This window comes from Salvelinus sp. IW2-2015, linkage group LG33 (assembly GCF_002910315.2).
Source record: "Salvelinus sp. IW2-2015 linkage group LG33, ASM291031v2, whole genome shotgun sequence".
In the NCBI taxonomy this organism is placed as follows: Eukaryota; Metazoa; Chordata; class Actinopteri; order Salmoniformes; family Salmonidae; genus Salvelinus; species Salvelinus sp. IW2-2015.
Genome location: NC_036872.1, coordinates 11,310,612 through 11,319,825, shown reverse-complemented (window position 1 = coordinate 11,319,825; position 9,214 = coordinate 11,310,612).

Here is a 9,214-nt window from a genome sequence, read left to right as displayed (position 1 = left end):
CGTGTTGCAGAATTTGATCGACTGATTTCGGGGCGGGGCTCGTTTAAAGGGGGAATGGCAAAGTGAATCAGATGTGTTCAGAGAGCTGACTGGCAATCTCCAGTCTACTCAGTCAAGCTATTGTCGAGGGGAAAAGAGAAAATGCTAAATAGGTACAGACACATATCTTGCAATAATTCCTACCTTCAGCAAATAGTTATCCTCTGGTTCTCCCTTGTTAAATGTTATACAATTTTCCCCATCTGTACTATGCTTACCATTGATTATTGCCTCTGCACTAATGACAAAATGCAGATACATGTACACTACCGTTCAGAAGTTTGGGGTCACTTAGAAATGTCCTTGTTTTTGAAAGAAAAGCACTTTTTTTTTGTCAATTAAAAGAAAAGAAAATGTATCTGAAATACAGTGTAGACATTCTTAATGTTGTAAATGACTATTGTAGCTGGAAACCGTTGATTTTTTAAATGGAATATCTACATAGTTGCTGATAATTGGCCTCTGTAGCCTATCACTCTTGTGTTCCAAAGGCACGTTGTGTTAGCTAATCCAAGTTTATCATTTTAAAAGGCTAATTGATCATTAGAAAACCCTTTTGCAATCATGTTAGCACAGCTGAAAACTGTTGTGCTTATTAAAGAAGCAATAAAACTGGCCTTCTTTAGACTAGTTGAGTGTCTGGAGCGTCAGCATTTGTGGGTTCAATTACAGGCTCAAAATGGCCAGAAACAAATACCTTTTTTCTGAAACTCGTCAGTCTATTCTTGTTCTGGGAAATGAAGGCTATTCCATGTAAGAAATTGCCAAGAAACTGAAGATGTCATACAATGCTGTGTACTACTCCCTTCACAGAACAGTGCAAACTTGCTCTAACCAGAATAGAAAGAGGATTGGGAGGTCCCGGTGCACAACTGAGGAAGAGGACAAGTACATTAGTGTCTAGTTTGAGAAACAGACACCTCACAAGTTCTCAACCGACAGCTTCATTAAATAGTACCCGCAAAACACCAGCCTCAACGTCAACAGTGAAGAGGCGACTCTGGGATGCTGGCCGTCTAGGCAGAGTTCCTTTGTCCAGTGTCTGTGTTCTTTTGCCCATCTTAGTCTTTTATTTTTATTGGCCAGTCTGAGATATGGCTTTTTCTTTTCAACTCTGCCTAGAAGGCCAGCATCCCGGAGTTGCACCTTCACTGTTGACGTTGAGACTGGTGTTTTGCGGGTACTATTTAATGAAGCTGCCAGTTGAGGACTTGTGAGGTGTCTGTTTCCAGCTACAATAGTCATTTACAACATTAACAATGTCTACACTGTATTTTGGATCAATATGATATAATTTTAATGGACAAAAAATATGCTTTTCTTTCAAAAACAAGGACATTTCTAAGTAACCCCAAACTTTTGAACGGTAGTGTATGTCTATACTGTGTAGTGCACCCCTCCCCAATGTAAACAATATTTTCACATGACCCTTCCCTTGTTCTGTAAAATAAATTGCACACCCTCTCCCCTCATAGAATTATATCAAAATACTGTTTATGACAAAAAATAACAGTAACTGTAGAAGCCCTGTGTTTATAAATGGGGATATCGACTTTGCCACTTCAGCATGTTTTTGTGGCAAAGTCAATGCCACGCAGGGCTACGAGCCAGAAGGTTGAGGGTTCACCGACCACCATGGATGAGCTCATTCTCCTTGCCTGTTTCATTACACTACGGTCAGAGCCGGCTGCAGACAATGATTCGCTAGGGGGGAAATCAGATTTTCAACATTTTGATTCCATATTTATGAATATATAAAAAAACATGCAACACATTTTCCACCAACAGCTTTCTGTGCCAATGCATCGCACAACCAATGAACAAAGCATAACCACTTCAGGCACTTCAATATCATGGTTTGCGTTTTCAACACCACTATAAAAAGACTGTGTCAATCTAGACAAACAGAAAATGCATCCCTACCTACCTTGTAGGCCTACCCAGCATCAAAGGCTTGGCATGACAATGTCTGGATGTCATTCAACTGTTTGGTGTTTTGCAATGATGTGTCCTTCCATTCATCAAATGGCCTTCTGCACAGTCTGGATTGATTTATTGATTTTATTTGTCGGATTGCATTGTGGTCCCTATTTTTCTACATAAATACATATACAATTACATACAGTTGAAGTCGGAAGTTTACATACACCTTAGCCAAATATATTTAAACACATTTTTTCACAATTCCTGACATTTAATCAGAGTAAAAATTCCCTGTCTTAGGTCAGTTAAAATAAAGTGGGGATCCTAAGAATGTGAAATGTCAGAATAATAGTAGAGATAATTATTTTAGCTTTTATTTATTTCATTATATTCCCAGTGGGTCAGAAGTTTACATACACTCAATGAGTATTTAGAAGCATTGCCTTTAAATTGTTTAACTTGGGTCAAACGTTTCAGGTAGCCTTCCACAAGCTTCCCACAATAAGTTGGGTGAATTTTGGCCCATTCCTCCTGACAGAGCTGGTGTAACTGAGTCAGGTTTGTAGGCCTCCTTGCTCGCAGACGCTTTTTCAGTTCTGCCCAGACATTTTCTATGGGATTGAGGTCAGGGCTTTGTGATGGCTACTCCACTACCTTGACTTTGTTGTCCTTAAGCCATTTTGCCACAACTTTGGTAGTATGCTTGGGGTCATTGTCCATTTGGAAGACCCATTTGCGACAAAGCTTTAACTTCCTGACTGATGTCTTGAGATGTTGCTTCAATATATCCACATAATTTTCTGTCCTCATGATGCCATCTATTTTGTTAAGTGCACCAGTCCCTCCTGCAGTAAAGCACACCCACAACATGATGCTGCCCCCACTGTGCTTCACGGTTGGGATGGTGTTCTTCGGCTTGCAAGCCTCCCCCTTTTTCCTGCAAACATAACGATGGTCATTATGGCCAAACAATTCTATTTTTGTTTCATCAGACCAGAGGACATTTCTCCAAAAAGTACGATCTTTGTCCCCCTGTGCAGTTGCAAACCGTAGTCTGGCTTTTTTATGGCAGTTTTGGAGCAGTGGCTTCTTCCTTGCTGAGCGGCCTTTCAGGTTATGTCGATATAGGACTCGTTTTACTGTGGATATAGATAATTGCGCGGTATGATGGCTTCGTGGACCCATGGTGTTTATACTTGTGTACTATTGTTTGTACAGATGAACGTGGTACCTTCAAGCGTTTGGAAATTTCTCCCAAGGATGAACCAGACTTTTTTTCTGGGGTCTTGGCTGATTTCTTTTGATTTTCCCATGATGTCAAGCAAAGAGGCACTGAGTTTGAAGGCAGGCCTTGAAATACATCCACAGGTGCACCTCCAATTGACTCAAATGATGTCAATTAGTCTATCAGAAGCTTCTAAAGCCATGACATCATTTTCTGGAATTTTTCAAGCTGTTTAAAGGCAAAGTCAACTTAGTGTATGTAAACTTCTGACCCACTGGAATTATGATACAATGAATTCTAAGTGATATAATCTGTCTGTAAACAATTGTTGGAAAAATTACTTGTGTCATGCACAAAGTAGATGTCCTAACCGACTTCCCAAAACTATAGTTTGTTAAACAAGAAATTTGTGGAGTAGTTGAAAAACAAGTTTTAATGACTCCAACCTAAGTGTATGTAAACTTCCGACTTCAACTGTAGATAGATACAGACACATTACAGAGATAGAGACAACAAATGCTTGACCTCCAGATGAGTGTGAGTGGGGAGTTTTAACACAATTCTTACAAGCTTGTTTGGCTGGTAGCTTATTCATTAGATGTTTGGGGCTGCTGGTGAACCATGATGTGCAGGTATAATCACAGTGACACTGGACTAACGCACTTGCCAGAGTCTTTAGGGTGTCTATAGCTAGGTTTCCATCCCATTGGCTACAGATTTTCATGTGAATATTCTCAAATCTGCATTAAAAACAACATGCACATTTCCCCATAAGAGTTTTGTTTCCCTCGAATTTACTTTTTTCATCTCTAGGCCTACAATTGATTTTGTCACAAAAAATGTTGTATAGGTATAGCGAATGTGCCCACTCGGGTATTGGCACGTGCGCTCTAGCCAACAGTTTGTAGATACAGTTCGGGTATAGCCTACAATACACAATGATATTATTATGGACAAAAGTGCAAGATTATTTATATTTGTCAAATGGCAGCCAAGCATTGATCATCATGTCAGCAGAATAAGACCCTTGGTATTTATTGAAAGGAGCATCAAGCTCATCACCATGCACTTTCACCACACTGTGAAGTTTATCTTCATTTATTTAATTTGTAGCCTAATAAACTGCATGCTTTCCCATGATGTCGTGACATTTTTAATCCGACATGTACCAAAAGGTTGGACGTAAACCTGGTTAATGTCAAGCCATTTTGAGACTGCTGGAATTGTATTTTGGACAAACGTGCTCATGCCTACAGAATACTTTTGAAGTAGCCTAATCAGATGAAAACATTGTGACTGGTTGTGTTTAAGTCACATATAAAAGATAATACATTTCAAAAGTGATAAATATTTAGGCTATATTGAAGCACAAGGTTCAAGGGGGCATGAGGAACAGCCTCTCGGATTGGAGAGGAGGCAGAGCGTTCGTTAAACTTTCCTGAATAACTGGGCCTGCCGGGAGCATATGTCGCCACATTATTATAGGACGACTTGGGAGAATGATGATCTGCAGCAGACAGCGCATCCCAGTATCAGAAGTAGAAATACAGCCAGACTGGCCTGCTACTGTGCCATTCTATACCTTATAAACTGTCGAGAGTAGACCCACAACGGTTCCAAATGGAATGAAACATTTAAATCATAGGGCCGTTGCGCCATTATTCAAATTACATTTTCACCTAGAGTAGAATTTTGTACTCACTTGAAAACAATAATGCAATTATTCATTGCATTTTAGTGTTGTAGGCTAGTCTAGGTCGGATAATTGTATTGTCCCTAAACAAGATCAATAGGGGAGCTTTTTTGAGCTGCGTGTCTCAAGTCTTCACTGTTCTTTCATGTGCAGTGATCAAATCAAATCAAATTGTATTTGTCACGTGCACCGAATCCAACAGGTGTAGACCTTACTGTGAAATGCTTACTTTACAAGCCCTTAACCAACTATTCAGCTCAAGAAATAGAGTTAAGAATATATTTACTAAATAAAAGAACTTACAAAATAAAATTCAAAGTAAAACAATAAAAGAACAATAACTAGGCTATCTACCGGGGGTACCAGGTACCGAGTCAATTTGCAGGGTACAGGTTAGTTTAAGTAATTTGTACATGTAGGTAGAGGTAAAGGGGGAGGGGGGCAATGTAAATAGTCCGGGTGGCCATTTGATTAATTGTTCAGCAGTCTTATGGCTTGGGGGTAGAAGCTGTTAATTAGCCTTTTGGATCTACACTTGGCGCCCTGGTACCGCTTGCCATCCGGTAGCAGAGAGAACAGTTTATGACTTGGGTGACTGGAGTCTTTGACAATTTTTAAGGTCTTTCTCTGACACCGCCTAGTATATAGGTCCTGGATGGCAGGAAGCTTGGCCCCAGTGATGTACTAGGCCGTACGCACTACCCTCTATAGCGCCTTACGGTCGGATGCCGAGCAGTTGCCATACCAGGCGGTGATGCAACCGGTCAGGATGCTCTTGATGGTGCAGCTGTATAACTTTTTGAGGATCTGGGGACCCATGCCAAATCTTTTCACTCTCCTGAAGGGGAAAAGGTGTTGTCGTGCCCTCTTTACGACTGTCTTGGTGTGTTTGGTCCATGATAGTTTATTGATGACGTGAGCACCAAGGAACTTGAAACTCTCAACCCGATGGGCACTCCATTACAGCCCTGTCGATGTTAATGGAGGCGTGTTTGGCCCTCCTTTTCCTGTAGTCCACGATAAGCTCCTTTGTCTTGCTCACATTGAGGGAGAGGTTGTTGTCCTGGCACCACACTGCCACGTGTCTGACCTCCCTATTGGCTGTCTCATCGTTGTCGGTGATCAGGCCTACCACTGTTGTGTCGTCAGCAAACTTAATGACGATGATGGAGTCATGCTTGACCACGCAGTCGTGGGTGAACAGGGAGTACAGGAGGGGACTAAGCACGCACCCCTTAAGGGCCCCCGTGTTGAGGATCAGCGTGGCAGACGTGTTGTTGCCTACCCTTACCACCTGGGTGGTGGCCTGTCAGGAAGTCCAGGATCTAGTTGCAGAGGGAGGTGTTTAGTCCCAGGGTCCTAAGCTTAGTGATGAGCTTTGTGGGCACTATGGTGTTGAACGCTGAGCTGTAGTCAATGAACAGCATTCCCACATAGGTGTTCCTTTTGTCCAAGTGGGAAAGGGGCAGTGTGGAGTCCGATTGAGATTGCGTCATCTGTGGATCTGTTGGGGCAGTATGCGAATTGGAGTGGGTCTAGGGTTTCTGGGATGATGGTGTTGATGTGAGCCATGACCAGCCTTTTAAAGCACTTCATGGCTACCGACGTGAGTGCTATGGGGCGGTAGTCATTTAGGCAGGTTACCTTCGCTTTCTTGGGCACAGGGATTATGGTTGTCTGCTTGAAACATGTAGGTATTACAGACTCAGTCAGGGAGAGGTTGAAAATGTCAGTGAAGACACTTGCCAGTTGGTCCGCACATGCTCTGAGAACATGTCCTGGTAATCCGTCTGGCCCCGCGGCCTTGTGAATGTTGACCTGTTTAAAGGTCTTTCTCACATCGGCTACGGATAGTGTGACCACACAGTCGTCCGGAACAGCTGGTGCTCTTATGCATGCTTCAGTGTTGATTGCCTCGAAGCGAGCCTAAAAGGCATTTAGCTCGTCTGGTAGTCTCACGTCACTGTGCAGCTCGTGGATGGGTGTCCATTTGTAGTCCGTAATAGTTTGCAAGGCCTGCCGCATCCAACGAGCGTCGGAGCCGGTGTAGTAGGGTTCAATCTTAGTCCTGTATTGATGCTTTGCCTGTTTGATGGTTCATCTGATGGTATAGCAGGATTTCTTATAAGCGTCTGGATTAGTGTCTCGCTCCTTGAAAGTGGCAGCTTTAGCCTTTAGCTCGGTGCGGATGTTGCCTGTAATCCATGGCTTCTGGTTGGCATATTTATGTACATTCACTGTGGGGACGACGTCGTCGATGCACTTATTGATGTAGCCAGTGATTGGAACATATTCCAGTCTGTGCTAGCAAAACAGTCCTGTAGCGTAGCATCCGCTTTGACTGACCACTTCCGTATTGAGTGAGTCACTGGTACTTCCTGCTTTAGTTTTTGCTTGTAAGCAGGAATCAGGAGGATATAATTATGGTCAGATTTGCCAAATGGAGGGCGAGGGAGAGCTTTATATGTGTCTCTGTGTGTGGAGTAAAGGTGGTCTTGAGTTTTTTTTCCTCTGGTTGCACATGTGACATGCTGGTAGAAATGAGGTAAAATGGTAAAAGGTTTGCCTGCATTAAAGTGACCCGGCCACTAGGGGGCGCCACTTCTGGATGAGCATTTTCTTGCTTGCTTATGGCCTTATACAGCTCGTTGAATACGGTCTTAGTGCCAGCATCGGTTTTTATATCCTTCGCGTCGGACTCATTAAAGAAAAAAACGTTGTCCAGTTCGAGGTGAGTAATCGCTGTTCTTATATCCAGAAGCTCTTTTCGGTCATAAGAGACGGTAGCAGCAACATTATGTACAAAATAAGTTAAGAACAATGTGAAAAAACACACAAAAATAGCACAGTTGGTTAGGAGCCCATAAAACGGCAGCCATCCCCTCTGGCACCATTGTAAGAATGCATCTGGCCTCTCCGCTGCCTCTCAGCTATTGCTATTTGTTCTTGTGGATTCATATTGAAAATGTATGCAGCTTTGAATGCTTTTATGTGTGATATGATTGCTAGTTAACCTATTGCAGATCTGGACAAATGAGATGGAAGGATAGACAGTTAGACTGGTAGACTATATTGACCTGTGGTATAGTAAAATTTAGTGTGGAGAAAAGCGTAGTCCATAAGGAAAGAACCAAAACACCCTGATATAGGGGAGGGGCAAGCAAGCAGATGAGGAAATTTGGCTAGGATGGAAGCAATTATATAGTACCTGCGGAGTGAATTTAAACCAGGGTGAAAAACGCACTACCCTCCCCTGTGCCCCCCCCCTAAAAACATACAACCCTCCCCAAAGCAACAAAAAAAGGTTTGACAACGCTCCCCAATTTTGGAACCCTTGCATAGGAGGGTCTTGCATAGCAGAGAACCAGTATTCTGTAGGGGACTGTTATCAAGTTTTTAGGTTAATTTGTTTCACAGTCACACAAGTTAACCTTCAGAAACGGATCACGCCATGTTGAGACTGGATGCCAGGGTGTCATAGCTCAAGCTCATTGCCACCATATGTGGTTTCAGGGACATTTTTCAAACGACCTTTTGGATTATGTGCCATTCCCAACTTGAGATGGACAGTTGGGTGTAATAGGACACGGGTGCTTTTAGAGCACATTGTGAGCAACCATCCTTATTTACAGATAACACCTGCTGCTTGGCTCAAGGACATGTATTTACACAGAATTTCTATGGAGTGAATTAGCGGTCAGATAACAGGTTAGGCATAGGGAAATGGATAAGTCGGCCAATAACGTCTCTTATTTTCTTGACATGGATAATTAGGCAAATATTTATAAAGAACAGTCATTGGGTGTTGGCCCTAAAGACTGCCAACACTTTGCATATCCGCCCTGAAATTATTGTTGGCAAAACAGTCAGCCACTCTTATTTTACAATGAGGTATAAATCCAGCACCAAACTAATATAAGTTTCACAAGTAGACCGGCTCCTAAAATGTAATCTGTTTCCCATTGACTATTTTAAAATATATATATATATAACTCGGCAAATCAGTTAACAACAAATTCTTATTTACAATGACGGACTACCCCGGCCAAACCTGTGCCAATTGTGCACCGTCCTGTGGGACTCCCAGTCATGGCCGGTTGTTATACAGCCTGGAATTTAACCGGGATCTGTAGTGACACCTCTAGCACTGAGATGCTGTGCCTTAGACCGCTGCGCCACTCAGGAACCCAACTTTTCACTATCACCATGACTTTATTGTAATTTGGTTTGCCAATAGGTTACATCCTGCTAAAATGCTGTTTGAACAGTATTGGAGGCTACAGACTGAGCTGTTGAGTGCAGTCATGCAACAACCTTTTACCTCAGACAACCTT